Genomic DNA, 22185 nt, shown 5'->3' on the forward strand with positions numbered 1-22185 from the left:
AGAAAGGTTGTTGACCAAGGAGATACAAGGCAGAAAACAAAGAAACAAACAAGCAGACAAAGAACATCCAATACCTTACCTAAAAGTGTTTCTGGGGTGAAGTTATTTCTTATGCTATTCACTATATTGTTTGTTTCTTTCATTTTCTCTCTCTACAGTAAACCAGTTTAGGTCCACCAGCTCCTAATAAATTAAAGAACTAATGGACAGCCAAATCCAACACCCTCACTCCCAATTTTCTAAAATTCAAAAGAAATTCAGTGGAGATGCCCAACCCAGATTACTATTGCTATTATATTTTATGCTAAATACATCCACCATATCCTCATCAGTATGTGATGAGACTATAGCTGTTTTATTTAGCGTAACCTCATTCCCACATGGACAGAGAATACTGTGAATTGCTAACCTAAGGTTTTCTTTCTTGCTGCAATGTTTTCAATTACTTATCCAGTCCTAGATAAAATATTGTTATTTCCATAGACATGAAATAAAGTATTTCTCAATTATTTTCATTTGCATATAAATGCACTTTCATTAAATATATTTATTTAAAATCTGTCATGTATATATGTATATAAAGGCTGCTTTCCCATGCAGAATTGGTACAAGGCTATTAGAATAACTTAGGATAGATAAAATTTGCCAACAAACTACGCTGCCGAAAGCATTTTAGTAATAAATCAAACAACTAGACCCCACACTTCATGTCCCTGAAGAGCTTCTTATATGAGGATCAGGAATGAATTTGGCCTTCATTCTCTTCAGAGTCAGTCTTCTTAACCTCTCATGTTTACCACAGTCTCTTTTATTTTGGAGGAAAAAAATCTCTCAGCTCATCTTTGAGTCTCAAAGTCTCTTCATATCAGCTTTGCTTACCCCTTCCTCCCAAAGGCTCTTAAAGCCAAATCAGAAGTTAAAGTTTATCAGAACTAGGCAGGTGTTGCCTGCCTCAAGACTTAAATGTACTTAAAAATTCATCCTTGAAATGTTATACAACTATGTTTTTTATAGCACCAGGAACTTTTTTTTTAAGCCTCTAATTTGGTACCTTGGGTGTTTTCTTCTCGTTTTTCCTTTCAAGGGCATATATCAAGTAGAAAACTTTCTGAAAAAGTGACAAATACACTGATGCTTTCATTTGCCCAAAGATAAAGTTTCCATCAAGAACAGCTCTTAGATTTCTAAGGTTTCTGCATGCTTTGATTGTTTTTGAAGAGTATGCCTTTAACGTATATTTTCAAAGTGTTCTGGCTTATCTGAAATTTTCATAAGCAACTAAGTATTCCATACCTTCATGTCGATGACTGGTTCAATGGTTTTTGTTGGTTTCCACTGTTTTTACATTTATTTGACTTTTAAACTTTTCTGGATTGGGAAGTATTCTGCTAATACTTTCTTCTCCCACTGTCGAGTCACTGAGTGTTACAGAAATTAAATTATAAAGCCTTATATGAGCAAACTTCTGTTCCCCATCTTTTGCTGGCCCCTCACTGTGGCTTTTTACCTTTCATTTGCCATTTTCCATTGTTGAGTTAGTCATGATTCTCAGTGCATGCTCTCTCAGTAGTTGCCTTATTCACCTTAGAAGATTGCAAGCTTCTTGAAGGCAGGAATTGTAATTTTCCATTTTTGTTTTACCTGAAACACCATAATAGCCTCTCAACCAACATTTCTTAATTGTGAATGATTTAATGTTCTTTTATTGACTAAGAAAATAAATCAGAGGAGTCTTTCAAATAATAGTTTTGCCCAGCTGGGCAATATTTTGAGAACCATTGTAAGAGAATCTTGCTTTTCTACCAAGTTAACCATTCAGAATTTTGGCAGATCCCTTAATCATTTTCTATTTCTTCATCTGTAAGATGTGAACCAATACCTTTCCACCATCTATTGCAAGGAGCCATTGTAAGTGTCAAATAAATTATCTATGTAGAATTATCTGGAAAACCTTGGAAATGCTATATAAACTGACGGCATCACAAACTTTTTTTGATTGTGTACCTTGTTAATACAAAATTTTGATCTTACAAAAAGAGCAATTCATGGCGTGACCATTTTCCTAAAGAAGTGCAAACCTCTAAAACATTCACACTCAAACTGTATCCTTTCACATGTAAGGAATTTATGCTTGAAAAGATGCATAACCTCCTTCTAAAATCCCCATGACCAGCTTCAAAACATGTAAATTACAGACAATAGTATTTCAAAAAAGCCAACAAGAACTTTCAGGTATTTTGTGAAACTGCATATTACATATTTGGAAAGAAAGATGCAATAGAATTTCTGCAAGTATATACAGCATCTTCCTCTGCGTGACTTGGTTTCAAGCTTACCCAAGAGGTCAGTCATTCCCCAAGGGCCGTGATAGCCTTGTGCTGTACTGTATTATTTAACAACATCAGTTATGCTTAGTCTCCAGGCCTGTCATTCTACAGAAGCATCAACTTTCAGAGCGTTGATAAACCCCTTAATTTGCTATAACTACGAACACGTTCATTGCCCTGCTTCCTCCACTTTGACGTTCGGTTTCACTAGTACAGAGCCAAGTTCCTCTTAACTACAGCACCTGATCGCCGGAGGAAGCCTGGACTGAAGGGAAATCTTACACAATTGTGTACTCGGGCTTAAAGTTGTTGTTTACTGTTTGAATCTTCATAATTGAGGAATACTTTAAACAAACAAACAAAAAAACTGTACTTTAGCAACTATTATTCTAAAAATGCACTTCTTTCAGTTTTTCTTCTCACCAGATATTTGGTTCTCAAAAACAAAACAAAACAAAAAAAACTTGGTGAAAAGAGGAACATCCTTCATGGGGCTTAGTAAGTGCCTGGGTGTCTTTGTGCATTTTGGTCCTTTTTACCCTCTGTTATGTTCTTTCTCTCCATTGTGTTAATTACAAAAGACCATATTTCCTAAGGAAAAGGGTGGTATGTTTCATCCTTAAGGTGAAATGCAGATTCCTATGAAAGGTAAATTCTACACTTCAGAATGTTGAATAAGCTGGGTCTTATAGGATCCCAGCTGGTTAAATTTAGAACATTGGAAAAAATCCAATCCAAAATGACTTTGGCTCTAGGCTTATAACATTTTTATGTGACAGTGTACTGGAAAGGGGAAGAAAAAATATCCATGTTATGCTCTTTTATTTCTAAATTTATTTATTAAACATACCAACATACAAACACATTCTTACCATATGATCATTCCATTCCTACATATATAATCAGTAATTCACAGTGTCATCACATAGTTATATATTCATCATGATCATTTCTTAGAACATTTGTACCAATTCAGAAAAAGATATAAAAAGAAAACAGAAAAAAATTCATGCATACCATACCCCTTACCCCTCCCTTTCATTGATCACTAGCATTTCAATCTACTAAATGTATTTTAACATTTCATCCCCCTATTATTCACTTATTTTAATCCATATGTTTTACTCATCTGTCAATAGGGTAGATAAAAAGAGCATCAAACACAAGGTTTTCACAATCACACAGTCACATTGTGAAAGCTATATCATTATACAATCATCTTCAAGAAACATGTCTACTGGAATACAGCTCTACATTTTCAGGCAGTTCCCTCCTGCCTCTCTGTTACATCTTAACTAAAAAGGTGATATCTATTTAATGCGTTAAGAATAATCTCCAGGATAACCTCTCGACTCTGTTTGGAATCTCTCAGCCATTGACACTTTATTTTGTCTCATTTCGCTCTTCCCCCTTTTGGTCGAGAAGGTTTTCTCAATCCCTTGATGCTGAGTCCCAGTGAGGCCCCAATAAATCCCACAGTGATTTGAACACTGACTAAAAAGGTATTTGCAAAGTCCCCTTGGGGGAAGGGTGAGAAAGAGGGAAAATTCAACTTCCCCAAGGGGAGATATTCTCACAAGCAGTGGGGACAACCAAAGTATTAGGCTAAGCCCCCAATCTTGGGGGTTGTTCATATGAAATTTAACCCCTCAAAGGATAGATTAAGCTTACTTATAATTACGACTAAGAGTCACCCCCAAGAGAACCTCTTCTATTGCTTAGATGTGGCCTCTCTCTCTCAGCCAATATGACAAGCAAACTCACTGCCCTCCCCCTCTCTACGTGGGACATGACATGGACAGAAATTATGTTATGTTCTTGCCACATATTGTTCATCTGTGATAGGTGAAGGGTATTGGGAGAGGTCGTGACTTCAAAACCATCAGCTCCCTTACGTGATCTTCTGTGATTGTGATGTGTCAATTTCATTGGGCTTTCTGTTTGCAAGCATTTATGTGGCAACTATCTTCCCCTGCCTCTCTGAATGACCTCTGCTTTCTCCGTGACTGCATTTCATTTTCGTAACCCCATCTTTGAGCTTTTATCCTCCTTGAAATATGGCAGGGTCATAGTTAACTAAATATTAGTACTAATTGCTATAGTATGGAGTTTTTCCACTTACCATTGACTTTTTTTTTTTTACCATTGACTTTTAATTCATCTAGATCATACTTGTCTCAAGCTGTGTGTAACCTGCTGCCCCCAACCTCAGATTCCCAGCTGCCATTTCTGAATATCCACCCTCTTCACCAGTCTTCTTCCAAATGTGCATCAAATCACCTGAAGTGGTGATTAAAATGCACATTCTTTGGTCCCATCCCAGACCTAAGGGATCAGAATACTGAGAGTGAGATGTAGGCATCGGTATTCAGAATAAGTTAGCTCTGAGAGATTCTGAAGCTTGAGAACTGCTGTCCTCTGCTAGCCAGTTCTCTATAATGCCAGTGGCTTCATAACCTCTGTAAAGCTGTAGCATATATATACCTGCTAATTAAAGGACTGCTAAGTGCTGTAACATAAAAACCCAAATCTCTCTGACTTGACCCAGTTGATGTGTGGGGAGAGGTGATTTGCTCTAGGCAGTCATCAAGTGACCAAAGCTGACAGAGTTTCCACTTTCTTCAATATATGTTCACAAGCTCACCTGGGCACAAAAAATCCTGCAGGCTGACATGGGGAAAAACGATGGAGGATCACCCCAGAGATATTTATGGGCCTGGGATAGCAGTGACACCCGTGACTTCTGCCCCCTTTCCCATATCCACTTAGATACTATGTGTGGGCTCAGAAAGCTGTGGGCAGTTCTTTCCAGAAGCTACTGCACATCATGGAGCAGAGCTCAAGTCTTTCATGGACCCCTGGCATCTTTGCCACCATCTGCCACCCAGAAGGGAAGCAAAGTGCATGGTTTCACAACATATTGTGGAGTACCAGAGGCCTATTGGTCAAATACCCCCTGTCTCCAGAACTTCTTCCCCAAGGAAGAAAGCCAGAATCCCCTGATGGCTTATCTCTAGATCTGTTTGAATCTGCAATATTTATTTTTCTTAACATTTCTGCCTGGCTTTTTGGAAACACAGATTTACTATATTGAAATTTTGAAGAGACAATGTATATGAATACTCTAATACATAAAAAGTAGTGGGGAGCAGTGCGACAGCAACTCAGTGATAGAATTCTCACCTGCCATGCTGGAGACCCAGGTTCGATTCCCAGTGCCTGCCCATGTGAAAAAAAAAAAAAAAGTAGTGGGTGAAGCACATTATATGCATTCATATACATGATCATGTGTATGAATATATGTGGATATATCTGTATATGTATTTGCTTTCTCTAAATATCAGATAGATACATATATGCTACTGGATGTTGTTTTGTGTGTGTGTATCACAAAATCCAGTGGTGGGTGGTGCAACGGTGACTCAATGGCAGAGTTCTAGCCTGCCAGGCCAGAGACATAGGTTCAATACCCAGAGCCGGCCCATGCCAAAAAAAAAAAATCCAGTGGCAGATATATTTTTTGTGAACTTAAGCCATTGCTTTCTATTCATTTTATAACTAAGGAGACATAGGACATATCAGCCTAAGGAAAAATTAGGAGCTATGTAAAGTCAGCATAAGGGTAATTTATGAATATCTTCATGTCCCTTTTGAGACTTATAGCTCACCATTCTATTTCTTTCAGATAAAATTGAAGGGAAGAAATCAGAAAAGTTTGAAAAATTGCCATCTAGTTGCAACACTACCAGTTACACTGAACATTTGTAACAGACATATCATTTTAACAAGAACCAGACTATTTTGAAATTTAACAGTTTATTTGCAGTTCTCAACCTACAATGACAGTAGCTATCAGTCATAATTTTTTATACACATATTGATTTGTTGGTAGCTTTCTCAGAAAACTTTCAGAAGCAAAGGTGTGTTTATTTTGTCTTTATCCATTTATTCATTAGGTAGCTTAATGAACATTCGCTGAGCAACTACTAAGTATCAGTCTCTCCTCTAATCATGGAGGAGGCAAAAAAAGAACAAGCCAGTAATAGAGCAGTAGAGAGTAAATAGAGTAAAGTTATAGAAAGTGACAGGAGCTATGATTGATTATAGGATGACTAGGAAAGACCTCTCTGAGCTGTGGCTATTTAGGCGTCATGTGACTGCCCATAAGAAGAGTACCTCTAGCAGAGGGAAGAGAAAGTGCTAATAAAGCTCGGATGGAAGAGTGCATCTTATGTGAAAAATCTATCTCCAATACATGCACATATAAGAAAACATTCCCACGTGATTTTGAATAAATATTTTGCCTAAACGGTAGCATCTTTCTTGGACAAAGCATCTACTATCTGCTTTTCTAGGTTTTCTCTAATATAATGATCAGTTAGGAACTATGTTCAACTGCAAAATCCTGGAAATATCTAAAAGTAGGAGCATAAATAAAATAGCCCTTCCCTCGTGTAAATTAAAGTCAGGAAGTAGACGATGTAAGGTGGTACAAAGTTTCCATGATATCATCCAGGTCCTAGATTTATATCTTTTTGCTTTATCTTTTTCTAGTGCCTGGATTAACCCTCAGGTTTGCCTCATGGTCACAAGATAACCATTACAGCTCTAGCTATCATATCTGCATTCCAGGTAGGAAAGAAGAACAAATAAGCACTTGCAACTTGAATACATTTTCCAGTTCTCTTCCTCATCCCCCAACTTCTAAGGAACTTTTCCACAAGTCTCATCTAACAACTTTCACTCATCTGTCATTAGTCAGTTGGGTCACGTGGCCCCTTTATCTGCAAAGGAAGCTAAGAAATGTATTTTCATCTGGATGCATTCCTGGCCTCAGCAAGATCAGATTCTACCAGAAGGAAAGGGCAAATTGGTACCAGACATACTATTAATACCAGTCCCACATGGATTCACTTAAGAGGTATAAACAGTGACCCATGTCAATTTTAAAACTAAACATGAGCCCAAAGTTCTCTTATTATGTTATTTGTCTTCTCTAGGATATATAATATATTTTCAGTATCTTCATCTCTTTTCTTTCATTAACACATACTACATCATTTGTAACCTCATCAGGTTGAAATCCCTGAGGGGGCCTATAAAAAGCACCTCTCTGAAATGAGAGTAAAACAACAGAGTGGGAGATGGAGGCCAAATATCATTTTGGTTCCTTTGGAGACCAAGTTGGAAGACATGGTGTGCCACTTTGAAAGTTTTCTGTATGCCAGAAAAGCCTTTTTTATCCTGACCCAATCTTGTAGGAGCAGCTTCTTTTAATCCTAATTCAATATTGTAAGGTAGAAACTTTTTATAGATTATCTCCACGGAAATGCTGTGCACCCAATTGTGGGTGTGATCTTTGATTAGATGGAGATGTGACTCTGCCCATTCCAGGTGGGTCTTGTAACTTACTAAATTCCTTTTTTTTTTTAAAGGCCATTCCATTTCTGGTTTATTGCATTCCAGCAGCTTCCAAACTAACATACATGGTTTCAGGCTTATTAGCCAGTATTTAATACCAAACCCTGGTTTTGCTGGACTCCTCCTGTAGAGAAGCTTACTCCCAAGAAGAAAACATGCTTAATTATTTTTCCACAAATTTAACAATCAGAGATGCTACTTTACTTCCCTGTGGCTGTTTCACCAACTGTCGCTACCCCCTGCACAGAAAGCTGAGGTATGAGAAAGCAGGGCTGTCCCCAACACTAATGGCAAATGTTGCACCATTGGCCACAGAATCTTCTTTAATCCAAATAATGTGACAGTGGTGACACCATGCTGGTCCTGACCTAAGCCATAAAAAGGCAACTTGCTATGTCTCTTAAGAGCCACTATGTAAAAAATACAGCTGAAGGTACCACGTGGAAGGCCAGTTGAAGGGGAACCCTGAGACTATAGAGAAAGAAAAAAAAGCTCAGCTGTCCCAAGATCCCAGTTAACACCAACTTCCCACTGACCCACCTGCAGACTGCGGCCACATGGGTAATCACCAGCAAGAGGAGCAGAACTGCCCAGCTAAGTCAGCCCAGATGGCAAAATTGTGACAATAAAATGGTTGCTGTTTTAAATCACTAGGTTTGGGGGTGGTTTGTTACAGACCAATCAATTACCCAAACAACTAAATACTACTATTTCTTCTTCTACCATAGTTTGTTCCTTCATGTCTAGACTCAACGTCACTTAGTAATAGCGCTGAACTTGAAATATTGTCAGGTTCTCAGTAAATATTAGCTATTGCTATGTGTCACTTTATAAATGCCAAGCATAAGAGTAAGTATAAACTTTCAGGGCGATAATCATTATTGAGCATTGTTTGCTTTTAGTTGCCTCCTCAAAAATGGCACTTAGTCATCTTTAATAGTAATCTAAAATAGTCATTTTTGTGGTCTTCTATCAGTTGCAGCCCTCTTCTTTTTACATGTGGCACCATGCCAGACTTCCTTTTTGGCTTACTCTTAGAAATTCTCGCAGCTGTCATTCCTGCTTCGTGCTATGAATTTCCTTTTTAACTGTACTTGTGTTTTACTTCTTCCCCTTTATCCTTCCTCCCATTCTCCAGTGTCCAGTAGAAAACTTGGCTGGACCCAAGTCACTGGGCCCTAATATTTAGTATCCTTATAGCCTGGTTTCTCTTGCACTTGTATTTGGTCATAGTTGTTTATGTGCATTGGTTAGTAGGTGTCACCTGAGTAGGTTAGATATACTCAAGCAAATTTGAGACCCAAAATCTTCCCCATTCTTGCATTTGCTAATATCAGGAAGCCAATTGGAAGCTGGCTACCTTCATATCTCCAACCTCAAGAACAACCACTTATTTCATGAAAACATTCCTTAAATTCCTGCAAGAATTTTGACATAGGTCTCCTCCTTGGTATTCAAAGAAAGGATATGTTTAGGATCTATGTTTTCAGAATATTTAGATTACAGTTTTCTAACTTGACTAGTCCTGTACTCATTCAGGGCTAAGTTACGGAGTAGACACTGGAGGTCCAGTGCTAAGGCCCATGATACTTATAGTGGCCCATGAAAATGTGGTAGCTTATTTTAGTTTGGTTTAGTTTTTAAGAAGGAAAATAGTGAACTTAAGGTGAAGAAAATGTTTTAGTTTATAACATTAACATATTCACCTTTCTATCTATGCAATAGTCAAAAATAATTTTTTTGTTCTTTTTATGGAGGAGGGGATCCACAAAAGCAAAAGTGCCTAGAGCCCATGAAAGTTATGTGGCCTGGGACTCGCTTGGCTAATAGTTCTAAAAATGTTGGGGACATTGAGTTTTCTGGAATGCTTTTTAATGATCCAGATTCTCAACCACAATAGCAGAGATTCTAAAAAGCAGGTCGGGAATAATCTCAGGAATCTGCATTCATAATAAGCCATTTAGGTAGTTATACTATCACACAGAAATACAGGAAAAGTCCTAAAAACATAACACCAAAATGATGCAAGTTTTTGCCTCTAAAGGGGAGGACTGAGAAATGAGAGAAATAAAGAAGGAATATGTTGCTTTTCATTATAACTTTTCTATCCAAATTGATTTGTTCTCCTGTGGGCATTAGACTATCAGTTCTATATAGACCAGCAGCAAACCTGCTGCTCCCCAGAAACTCCCTCAGCTGCGAGAGGATTCTTCAGGGAAGGAGCATGATTTGTTGACTATAAAAAAAATCACTTACAAAAAAAAAATCACTTTGTGGGCAGAACAAGACATAACAGGTTAGCCTTGAAAACAGCTGGGATTCCAGTGTACTGCAAAAATGTAGCTAGGCCTGTGTACAAATAGGGCCAGTGGTAAATGATTGAAATACTAAATGTAAACCATAAAAAAAAAAACTGATGAAGGTACAAAATGAGAAGATAAAGGGCTCATTTTTAATAGCTTTAGAAGTTTCCATTTTCCTAAGAGAACGGTGAAATCAAGACATTCAAGGCCAAAAGAAAACAAGAGAGCATGGGTCTGAAATGACAGGTTGAAACTAGCTCTTGTGACCCCTGCACCCATTAGGCTGAATCAAAGATCCACTGGGATGGACTTTTTCTCCATATGTAAGTATTTAGGGTCTCTGTCTGATTGCTCATGTATGATACAGGGCTTAACAGTCCCTTTCCACGCATGTCTGATGTTTGGGGGAGCTGGGATTTTTAAGCTAAATCAGATTACCCAGCAAAAGTCAGCTCCCAGCCAAGCTGTTTACACACAGGCCAGTAAATTATTCTTCAACTAAGATTTATTGAATAACCACCAAAGGATTTCTCGGAGGGCAGGACCTAAACATAGTTATAAATCTCGACCCATTAAAAACAGTAATATCCTCCCTAGAAAAGACTGTGATGTGCTCCCCAGCAGGACCTGGTATTATTGCTTTAGTCGTTCCAAGTCCCCGGAAGTTCAATCCAGGGCTTCATGGTTGCAAAGTGCCCATAACATTCATTATTTTATCTTCACAACAAGCCTGTTGGGCTGCCTGGGGATGCGATTCCCATTTTACACAGGAGGAAACAATCAGAGAGAGATTAAGTAACTCACCCGATGTTGCAGAATGAAAAGGATAGACAAGTCCAATTTTGAGCTCTGAATTTCAAGTACATCATTTAGCTCATTGCCTTGCTCTCCTAGAATCCCAAAATAAATGTGACCAGTCTGAACATTTAAAAAGACATTATGATTAGTTAAATTTAAAATGTCTTGATGGACATGACTCCTATTTCCTGTGTAGCCCCATCCCTGTGGACATGTCCTGTGAAATTTCTTCTCTCAAGGACAATGTCGATTTAATTGGAAAGAACTGTGTTCTCGTTTCCTATTTTGGCTACCGCAGCACACCCAGCCATATGCACAGCAGCCATCTGGAAAAATCCATTCCTAACATGAAGGAGAATTGCATCAGTTTGTCCTGAAACTGTTTACCCACTGGCACTGCTCTTCATTTTCAGAAACACTGTGATTTCTACTTGGGTTTACTTGAGATTCTGCCTAATAACCAAAACAAACAGTAGTACATAAGCTCCATGGAGAATCCACACACATGTCTAGAGAACACTCCCAAGTGCTATGCTATAATTTGTTCTCTTTTTGCAGTTTTTGTTTTTTTAATATAGACAGAGTTGTGCAATTCAGCTTTTGTTCATTGTATTCATGACTACAAAGCTTGTTTTTCTTTTTTTCCTTTTCTTTTCTTTTTTCAGACTAAGAAATACTCAAAGGTATAATCAGGTCCTTCCACAGTATTTAATTAGTCATAATTAAAAGACATCTACACAAAGCACAGTGTTTTCAAAGTCTTTCTTCTGTTACATTGATAATGAATTAAGAAATTAATTGGCATTGTGAGTTACAATAGCAAATGCCATGAGAAAATTTGAGACATCTTATAAAATTATCCTTTTTTTTTAGAATATATTCTGTCACTGTGTTCAATTCAATGTCATTCCCAATCATGAAAAGGAAAATAAAAAAGCCAAAGCATATGAATTATGGGAGGCGGAGGGCAGAGGCAGGGAAGTGGATGGCCTATGCCCCTCTAGACCCATAGTCTAATAACTTTGCTTTAAAATAATCAAATTTCCAAGCTCTTATATTAGATTTTGGAGATCTTTAAGATGTGACTTTCTTAAAGGTGGTGGAAAAGGTGAGGTTGAAGGGGAGGGGACAGGGAATAGCAGGGAGAGTTGGGAAGAGGAAGATGCTTATTTTCATTTCCAGCAATCTGAATCTATTGCTTAATAATATATATGGAAATATTATACCTATGATTTATTCTAACAACAGCAAGGTCTTATGAAGGATAGTTTAATAAAGAATTTGGAAAATATTATCTCATGTTTCCATCTTTAGTCTTTCACAAAGCTCTTTTTATGAGCATATTTGAACTTCATCTTTCCAATTTAGATGACATGTAGTGACTTTTATTTGGACAAAAGTAAAAATCAAATGCAACCACCATGATAGATTAAGGATTTATATTGTTAACATGTGAAAAGCTTATACAAATCTATAAGAAAATAACAATGCAGATGAGCAAAGGGCATGAATAGACAGAATCACATACAAACAATATTGAGGCTAATAAACATAAAATAGATCAACTGTACAAATAAACCAAGAAATATAAATCAAAATGAGATAACTTTCAACCACTACAATATTAAGGATTCCTTAAAATACTAATACCCAGTGTTGGGAGAGGCTATGGTGAAACGGGTATTCTGATTCATTGCTCTTGGGACCACATATTGATACATCTCTCTAGACAGCAGCTTGGCTTATAGTGTCATAAGCTTTAGAGATGAACACATGCTTCGACTCAGTAATTTTACTTCTAGACATTTTTTTTCTAAAGAAATTGTCAAAGAAGAAAGGAAGGATTTACATGAGAAGTGGTCATAGTAAATATTGTGGTATGTTTCTAATATCAAAAAAAAAATTTGGAAGCAATTGAAATGCCCAACAGACAAGTTTAAAATATGTATCGATGATCCTCCAAGTTATATATTCTGTAGCCAATAAAAATATTTCTGAAGAATACATAATAACATAGAAAAAGGGCTTATGATGCAATGCATGGTAACTCTCAAAACTTTGCTGTGCTGCCTCAGGATCAATTTCACTTCTGCCCTTTGATCTAATTAATGAACAGCTTTCTAGCCCTGGGGCATGAATTCCCACAGACCCAAACCTGCACCTCTGGCCACCAGGTATACCACCCACACACCTCCCCCAAACCCACTCCTGGTCCATCTGCACTGAACTTGCACCCCCAGTCCCTTTCTCTTTTCACACACGCTTGCTAAAACTAACCAATCCTTGACTCCCGTGGAAAATCTACCAACCTTCACCCCTGGAGCACAATAAGGACACAACCCCACGGGTCCCTCTTGCTCTGCCTGTGTGCTGCCCACCTGCTGGCTGAGCCACCCAAGCTGTGATGCTTCTGGCGAACTGCCCATGGCATCCCTCTCTCTCTCTGGTCCCTGTGAGTAACAAACTAGGCATCATGGCCTCGGTTTCCCATTGTGTGGCACCCGACCCACACCCCGACCCAAATTTAAAATCCAACTTCACTAATTTGAAATACAATCTTGGGAAAAGCAGGATATAAAGCTGTGCTTTCCAAATTAAAAGCAAACATGCACGAGTGTATAGAAAAAAAGAATAGGAGTGCATTAAAATAGTAACAGAAGGTATGCCTGGAAGGTTGAAATTACTGGCAATTTTCTTCTCTAATTTTTATAAAATGTTCTACAAAGAATGTGTTCTTTCATTATTAGAAAATGTAAAATTGACTTTAAACCAGAAGTCAGGATCACTGTGTATTTGAAGCAACAGTATTAGAACAAAACATGTTCTTAAAAATAGACATCTCTCACAATTAAGTGTAATTGAAAATATTTATAATGTTTAATTTGTGTGTCTGAAGACCTTAATGACACAATATACAAACCATAGATATTTTAGCATTGTTAAGGAATTCTCTAATGAGTTTAAGAAGGCAAATGGTATTATCTGTTTTGAACAATCAGATAGAGTTTAATTTCAAATTGAGCTTTATTTGGAGCCTTCATTTTGTGCTAAACCATTCAGAAATTGACTAATTAATGAATCAAATTGAGCAACTGAACGTACACAATGATTATAGAAATAATGGTTAATAATCAGTAATAATCATTTTTACATACATTACTATATTTGATTCTCACATTTGTAGACAGAGAAAATGTTTTTCTGATCAGAGATAACAGGGAAATGTTTTAGAGCAAAATTAATACAGTTGCCCTAGGTCAATTGGCAAGTCAGTAATGGAACTAGGACTTCAACTTCACCCACCTATTTCTAATCCTGGGTCAAACTCCAGAGTTTCTGTCACTGTCCTCTACTGGCACCCTAAAGTATCACTATCTCTTATCCAGGCACGTGACCATTAGAAAAATATTTGCTCTCAAAGTTAAGATTAAGTGTGACATCATCACTCAGTGTTTGGTGAGTCTGATAAATGACACCCATTCTTACTGCAAGCCTTTGTAGCACAGGTCATAGCCTGAAGTGGGCTGAATTTCCATCAGATGGCATGTAGCCGGCTTCTTTTCTGGGGAATGGGTTTCAATTCAATTTGCAGCTATTTTGCCAACTTTTTCTTTAATGTAATCTAAGCAGTCTTAGCAGATGCTGCATTCACGTTGTTTAAAAAATCAGTTAGTGTAGAAGGTCTTAAATTATCACTAGATTTTGAATTTTCAAACGATAAATTATTTTTTACTTCTTATTCTAAAACTATTATCTCTGGGTTCCCCATTTTGTAAGATGAAGATGAGGCTCTCCCCCTTCCTTTCCCTCCACCTTTCCTTTCTACTCCCCTCACTGCTGTCTGAACTTGCTTTTATATTGTCAAAGTTGGTAACATTTGCAGTCTATCTCAGGCTTTTTTCATAGGATGATTTTAAGCAACTGAACAATTGACAATGTAATTTTTTTTTACTAGCAACCAAGTAGTTTACTATAATCACATTTCCCTTCCTATATAACTTGTTTGTTTTATTCTCGAGTTTCTAACTTATTCTTCTTCTCATTTTTCTCTTTTCTAGTAAAATTCCTTCTTTTTTTTTCTTTTTCTTCTAATATTTCTATTGATATTTTAAGGATATTTCAATTTTCAAGTGATTTTTCAAATTCTGATTTTACTTTTTTTTACTTTTTTTTTATAAAAAATATGGAACGCTTCAGTAATTTGCATGTCATCTTGCACAGGGGCCATGCTAATCTTCTCTGTATCATTCCAATTTTAGTGTATGTGCTGCCAAAGCAAGCACTGATTTTACTTTTTACATGGTATCCTGTCCTTGCTTCGCTAATGAAGTTTTTTTCAAATCTGCCTGAGAATTTAATCTGAATTTTATTTTGGAAGTTCTAACCCATTCCCTGAAAGAGCTCTATTTCTTCAGTAGTTCATTTTCTTTCCCTTCCTTCCTTCCTTCCTTTCTTCTTTTCTTCTTCTTTTTGTTTTCCTTTGGTATTTCTCTTTTATTTTATGGGCATAATAGACTGCAGCTTCCTCTCCCCTGTAAAATAAAATGGCCACTTGCATTGGGTTTTGCTGGAAGAAGTCCCCTTTCCAAAAAGACTTTATCAGGGGACAAAAAACAATTGACCTGAAGGGATTTTCCAGGAAAATGGAACACACCGTACAGGGTCATGATAAGCAATACCTGGTAATAAAACTAGTTTCTAGTTTGTGTCCAGTACAGAGACTTTGTTAAAATGGATTCCTACACTAGCTGTCCTAGTCTCTAGTTTCCAGAACACTGTCCATACACACCGAGGGGCTTTGTTTCCTTGCTTTTTTTTCTATTTCTTTAAAGAAAAATTATACTACTTTATTTTTTAGTTTTTTGGTTGATTGATTTTCATTGATGTAGAATCTGCCTCAGCTCCAGGGCATTGCAGAATTGTGTAGGGTGCAGTTGCTCTGAAGACAGGCATGTTCAGTCATCTCCTTCTTCACTGTCTCCTTAACTACAACTGGTGTCCAAGTGCTGAATTGTTTGGGGCTCTACTGGGGCCTCCGACTCACTGTTTGGCTGCAACCCCTTCTGCATAATTTCATCAGCTGTGTTCTCCACCCTACTTTAAAGGTCAGTTGTTCTCCATCCCCTGCCCATCTTCCAGACAGGTGTTAAGATTTTATGATTGATAATGGAGACCCTCCTATTCTATGTGTGATTGTGGATTTACACATTTTTAATTCATCATTTTACTATCAACTTAAAGTGAGCATCTTGAAGAAAAGTAATCAAACGTGTGTTCAGAGTGCCACATTAACACGGAAGCTAAAATTACTTTATACCTTATGTAAGTATGGACTATTAACTGTATATTATGTATTAAGTATATGTAACTTCATATAAATATATGTAATTATATCTTTCAGAACTTTGGACTATTAAAATAAGACCTCATTTGCAACTATAGGTTATAAAATATATAAGATTTTGGTGCAAAAGTACATGGCTCAGTTTAAATGACAATGTCTATTATATCCCAAAATTCATAATAATTTCATTTTGTTTCTCTTTCTTCAGACCCAGAAAGTCATTTGATACTCATTCTGAAAACTTCTGAGTCCAATAATTCATTATATGGATCCAGACATAAGTTGAATGGGCTATCAGCAGCTGTAATGGTTAATTGTGTTTGTACTTTGAGGCTTTCTGTGGCTTTACTGAAATTTCAGAAATTATGATTTATTGCTCTCATACATTAAGTTCTTAATACATCAGCTAATATATTTACTTTATCTCTTTGTAGTTCTAGGAAGTCTCCAGAGAAAAGTAGATTCTTCCCTATTCCTCCTCTATATTCTACCATTTTTTCTTCTGGGGAGAACAGATAAAGTATGTGGGGGTTCTGTGACATTACCTCCCCCACCCCCATGCTTAAAAGAAGACCTTATGGTTAGTCAATTAACTTATTCTTGGTTTCCCTTCTCACAGTTCTGGGAAGGACAGTTTAATCTAATATAAAATACCATGGGAGAGGTTGTTCTTAAACTTGGGATTTTCACGAAACCTTCTGACACATTCTAGCAGCTCCTCTAGTCAATGGGACTCACAGCCCAAGCTGCTTCATACTGCACCCAGAGAATGTGGTGCCTGGCACTTAATTATACAAATAATGATAACAAATAATTACTGAATCAATGAAGGGATCCTGGAACAGCTCTACCTCTTGGCCTTTGAGGTTGACAGAATAACGTACCCACTCCACCCAAAGATGTCCATTTCCTCATCCCTGGGGCCTATCAATATGCTACCTCACATGGCAAAAAGGAATTGACAGGCGTGATTAAGGTTGGGAAGATTATTATGGGTTATAATTATGCAGGCAGGTACAATATATAATTATATGAGTCTTTAAAAGCAGAGAATCTTTCCCAGCCATGGTCAGAGAGAAAAGTAATGATAAAAGAATGGGAGGAAAAATGCGATCTTGCAGGAAAGAAAGAACCTTGGCTGCCTCTAGAAGCTGGAAAAGGCAAGAAAATAGACCCTGTCCCCCTTCCCTTGTTGAACCCCCAGAAAGGAATGCAGCCCTACCGACACAATTTTAGCCCAGTGAGACCCGTGTTGGACTTCTATCCTACGTAACTCTAACAGAATAAATTTGTGTTGGCTTAAGCCACTATATTTATGTTAATGCAACTTTCATATGCCTTTCGCCTCTATGCCTGAAGCATCCTCACTTATTTCTGCTTGTCAAAAGTTTACTCATCCTCCAGACTCCACCTTAAATATCACTTTCATGGCCCCATCCATGAGTGAACAGGCTTTTCCTTTTTTGTGAATTTTCATTGTCTTGTTTCGATGTCTCTATCATATCTCTTATCTCTTTTTTTTTTTTTCACAATGTAAGTCCTTCAAGAACAAGAAGCCAACAAGCTTCACTCTAAAATCCTTAGGGAAAGAATCCTGTCTTACTGATCTTTCTACTCATCTGGCATAACACTTTGAACTTATATGCAAACATTTGTTAAAGTGATCAGGAAAGGAAAACTTACAACCATACCTGGAAAAGATATCATAGTATGTTTCTCCACAAGAGGTATGTAATCCCATGAAATCCTGCACATAGAATTAAATATATGCACACAGATAAAGATATGCACACATGTATCACCAGATCAAATAACATCTATATAGAGATATGGATATGCATATATAGATATAGAATGGATGTTTTGGTCTTGCTCTCAAAGGGTGATGAACTTAATGCTTATTGTTACCATTTCTGCTTCTCTTTTCAAGAAATGTTATGGATGAATTGTACCTCTCACAAATGGGTTATCCATTTCACTTGATCTCACTGGATTATAGTCTTGATCTCATTTTATTACAGTTTCAGGTATTGCACATGAGAGGGATTAAATGAAATTTTATTTCTACACCAGATTAGCTGGAAAGCAACTGTATTGCTACCTGCCCATGTGAAAATAGGTCAGCAGTTCTTTTGTTTGCCATATTTAATATACCTTCATGGTACCTTGACTACTGTGATATTATAATAAGGATCATTCACATTTCAAAATTAACAATAACCATTTTCTAGAAAATCTTTTGTCAATGTGGCAGGTATTTGCTGAGGGATAATAGGATGTGTGCTACCAACCAAAGACCGCTACTATCAGGTCAAAATGTAAAATTCAAGACTAGCTACATTACATCCAACACCTGGGTTTAAACCTAAGGGCTGTCAAAAGGAATAGTTAGCTTCCTATACAATAATAATAATAGACCACAAGAAGAATGTATAACATGGATCTAAGTGGAGACTGAATCGCTTATGTCTTTATGTATTGAAGTCAGCATGATGAATTACAGCCAGAAGTAAAATGTTCACATAAACTACAGTATCTAAATGAAATATGTTCTAGAAAGTTACTCAGACATTGGTGGTTTTCAAGGCTGACTTATGCAGGATCTGCTGAGTCCCTGGTAGTTTTTAAGGTTGAATGCTTATAGAATCCACTGCAGTGATAACCCAACCAAGGGTAGGTAAACGCAGCAAAGCCGAACTGAAAAAGAATGTCAGCATCTTGGCCATCAAGCTAAGCTATGTAAAAGATTATCACATAGCTACAGCAAAGGAAACCTTAGAATCATTCTAGCACTGATGGCAACATTTTAGGAATGAATGTTAGTTTGGTGAGACAAGTGATTCCTTTCAGGTCGAGGAGAACTAGCAATGTCTTTCTGTCATTGCATACACTAGACCTTTAAGCTGACCTTCAAGCTTTATTTCCTTTACCTTGAAATTTAATCAATCAGAGCCCCCAGTCAGGGGCGTCCAACAACATTCTGCAAACCAGGCTAATGTGCTTGCAAATTGATTATTAAACAATGCCTAAATTGCCAAAATAACATCAGGTGTGATGTTTCTGAAGATACACAAAGTATGGTTTATTTTTTCACTAGGCCAATACCCGAGAGAAGGTTCTCACCAGCTGCAATTACAACTGTTATACACAAACTACTCATGAATATTCATAATGTGACAGAGACAATTCTCACTACTCATGTTCTTCTGAAATGTGATGACAGTGCTTGAGAAACTGACATGATATCTGGCCATATCTGTAAGCCATTCGTTAGTTCATTCAAATATGCAACAAAAAATTTTGGAGTGCCAGCTCAGCACGAAACTAAGCCCACTACTTTTTCCTATTGGAACCATCTATATCTATTCTTCATGGAATAAAAGGCCTTCAAACTTGGAAAGACATTCCAGAAGATTCAGATGTATGAAATCTGCCCACTGATATGACAGCCTGCAGTCATAATGCTCCCTGCCAATCACATAGTGTGCCTGGCCTGGTCAGCCCACTTGAAGGTCAGCCATACTGCCAGAAGCAGTCTTCAGGCATAATGGCGGGGTGTTGATAGAACAAACATCTTCTGATCTGAAGCTTGCTTACCAATGAGAACTGATTGATGGTTCAGCCATATATGCACATTAGTGCTAATGACTTCATTGTTATGGTTTTAAAGGTAATGTCATGTTAATTTGGACAAACAGGTTGTTGAAGTTCATATCAAATATTTCTTTTTCTGTAATCACTTAACATTTTAATTTTTCCCTCTCATAAGCCTTCTGTATTAGTTAGGGTTCTCTAGAGAAACGGAATCAACAGGGAGCACTTGCAAATATAAAATTTATGAAAGTGTCTCACGTGACCGTAGGAATGCAGAGTCCAAAATCCACAGGGCAGGCTGTGAAGCCGATGACTCCGATGGATGGTCTGGATGAACTCCACAGGAGAGGCTCACCAGCCAAAGCAGGAATGGAACCTGTCTCCTCTGAGTCCTCCTTAAAAGGCTTCCCGTGATTAGATTTAGCATCACTAATTGCAGAAGACACTCCCCTTTGGCTGATTACAGATGGAATCAGCTGTGGATGTAGCTGACGTGATCATGGCCTAATCCTATGAAATGTCCTCATTGCAACAGACAGGCCAGCACTTGCCCAATCAGATGAACAGGTACCACAACTTGGCCAAGTTGACACCTGTCCCTAACCATGACACCTTCCAATTTAAAAATTGTTTAAAGATAATCTCTGTGCTAATACCATACAGAGACCGAAAGCATGTGTATTGTGCTAAATGTAGACAGAGAAACAGAAAGGCATCAATTTCTGATACTCAGGAAATTTTTTTCCTTCCTCTTTGTTGATACCACTTCACTGAAGACAACAAAATATGACATTTGAATATCAGAGCAAAGTTCTGCAAGCAATTTGCAAGCTCCTTTTCCATTCATTTGAATCTTTGTCATATATGACAGAGTGACAATGAGTTATTTTTACAGCTAAATCCCATTCCCCACTGCCCATCCCACTTCAGAATCTTTGGTAGCTTAAGGGGCTACATTTTGCCAACCAGATAATAAAGTGCGAGTAAATCATAATACTATTTTTTATAATTCTGTGTCCTACAGCCATAGGATAATAAAGCCTGCTTTGCCCAGAAATCTTTTATTAGGTCAACAGCATGCAATCTCGTGATGAGAAAAGGAAGGCTGTGTCCTGTAAATACATACACATGTCTGAACACTGGAAGTCACTTTTTGGTGGAGATGCGTTATTCCAAAATTGGCATAATCACAGTTTCCACCTCATTTATGACCAGCATAAAAAAACTGCATAAAATATGATGCACAGCTGTAGTCAGAGGGAAGATTCAATTTGGGCTTTGTGCAGACTTGACTTGCTGCCAGCACGGTTACATACATCATCCAGGGCTACATTTAAAGAATAAAATACAGTTTTAATTCTTATGGCAAATTTATTTTTTAAGGAGAGATAAAAATGTTAAAATAGATCATAAAAAGCATTAAGTCCCTCCCTGCCCCCGCCCAGTCCATCTTTTTCTAATATAATGTTAAAGGGTTAGCAAAAGATGGGAAAGCTATAAAATTAAAGGTTAAGACTGCTGTTCTATCTATCCTTAGAATGAGAAGTTACCTGGTGCGATTGCACACTTTTTTTTTCATTATTCAGACAGCCTCGTTGGGAGTATTTTATGTGAGCAAACTCAAACATTCCTGCTGGTTTCTTTGAGAAATCTCAAAGGCCACAGTGATAGAGAAAAACACGGCGAGCAACTAAGGAAAGACAACGTTTTCATGCGAAACCCAAAAGCACAATGTCACACACAATTTTACAAGGAGATTTTCTCCACCCCTATGGAGGAGAGGACTGACTTCGAGAATCCCTTGAGCCACAGCATCAGAGAATCTTCAGGCTCTCAAGAGCTTTAAAGGACCAGCTGCTTCACTTCCCAATCAAAGTTCAAAGAAAAGTGAGTTGGCAAAAGGCTCAAGGCTTTTTATTATTCCATTATTTATTTTATTATTGACTGAATCAGAATCAGACGCTGTTCTCTGGAATGTGAATACAATATTCTTTCTACCTCTTTATGCTTCTTCAGCAAGTGATGGGCAGCTGAAGGAATAAGTGAGAATACCCACTGAGGAATATAGGGGAATATTTTTTTTGCCTCTTATTCGGTGGTGTGCAGGAGCCAGTTTGCACTAACTTTTAAAAGCAGACGGTATTCATATCTTCCTGATTGCCATTAAGTGACTCCACATTGGTAGCTTAAAATCAGCTATGATATTTACACCACAGAAATTGGCAAACACTATAAATCAGGGCTCTATTTTTTTTAAAGGTTTAGCTGTAATGCCACTCTCACCTACCAAAACTCACTCTTTATCTTATTGTCTCCAGTTACCAACTATCCTTTATTTACAACATATCTTGCCAAGAGCTGCTCTGTGGCTCTGTCAAGATAATAAGGGGTCTTGAGA

General features: G+C 37.5%; 1 protein-coding gene and 1 non-coding gene across 2 annotated transcripts in view; one reads left to right on the top strand and one right to left on the bottom strand.

The window, feature by feature from the left end:
- Positions 1-22185, top strand: part of VWC2L (von Willebrand factor C domain containing 2 like) — a 149398-nt gene that overhangs the window by 73035 nt on the left and 54178 nt on the right. The gene's annotated exons all lie outside the window — the stretch shown is intronic.
- Positions 15027-15132, bottom strand: LOC143678425 (U6 spliceosomal RNA). The gene has a single exon (XR_013173235.1). It is a non-coding gene; the product is annotated as a U6 spliceosomal RNA (small nuclear RNA).

Source organism: Tamandua tetradactyla, chromosome 3, assembly GCF_023851605.1.
Source record: "Tamandua tetradactyla isolate mTamTet1 chromosome 3, mTamTet1.pri, whole genome shotgun sequence".
Taxonomy (NCBI): domain Eukaryota; kingdom Metazoa; phylum Chordata; class Mammalia; order Pilosa; family Myrmecophagidae; genus Tamandua; species Tamandua tetradactyla.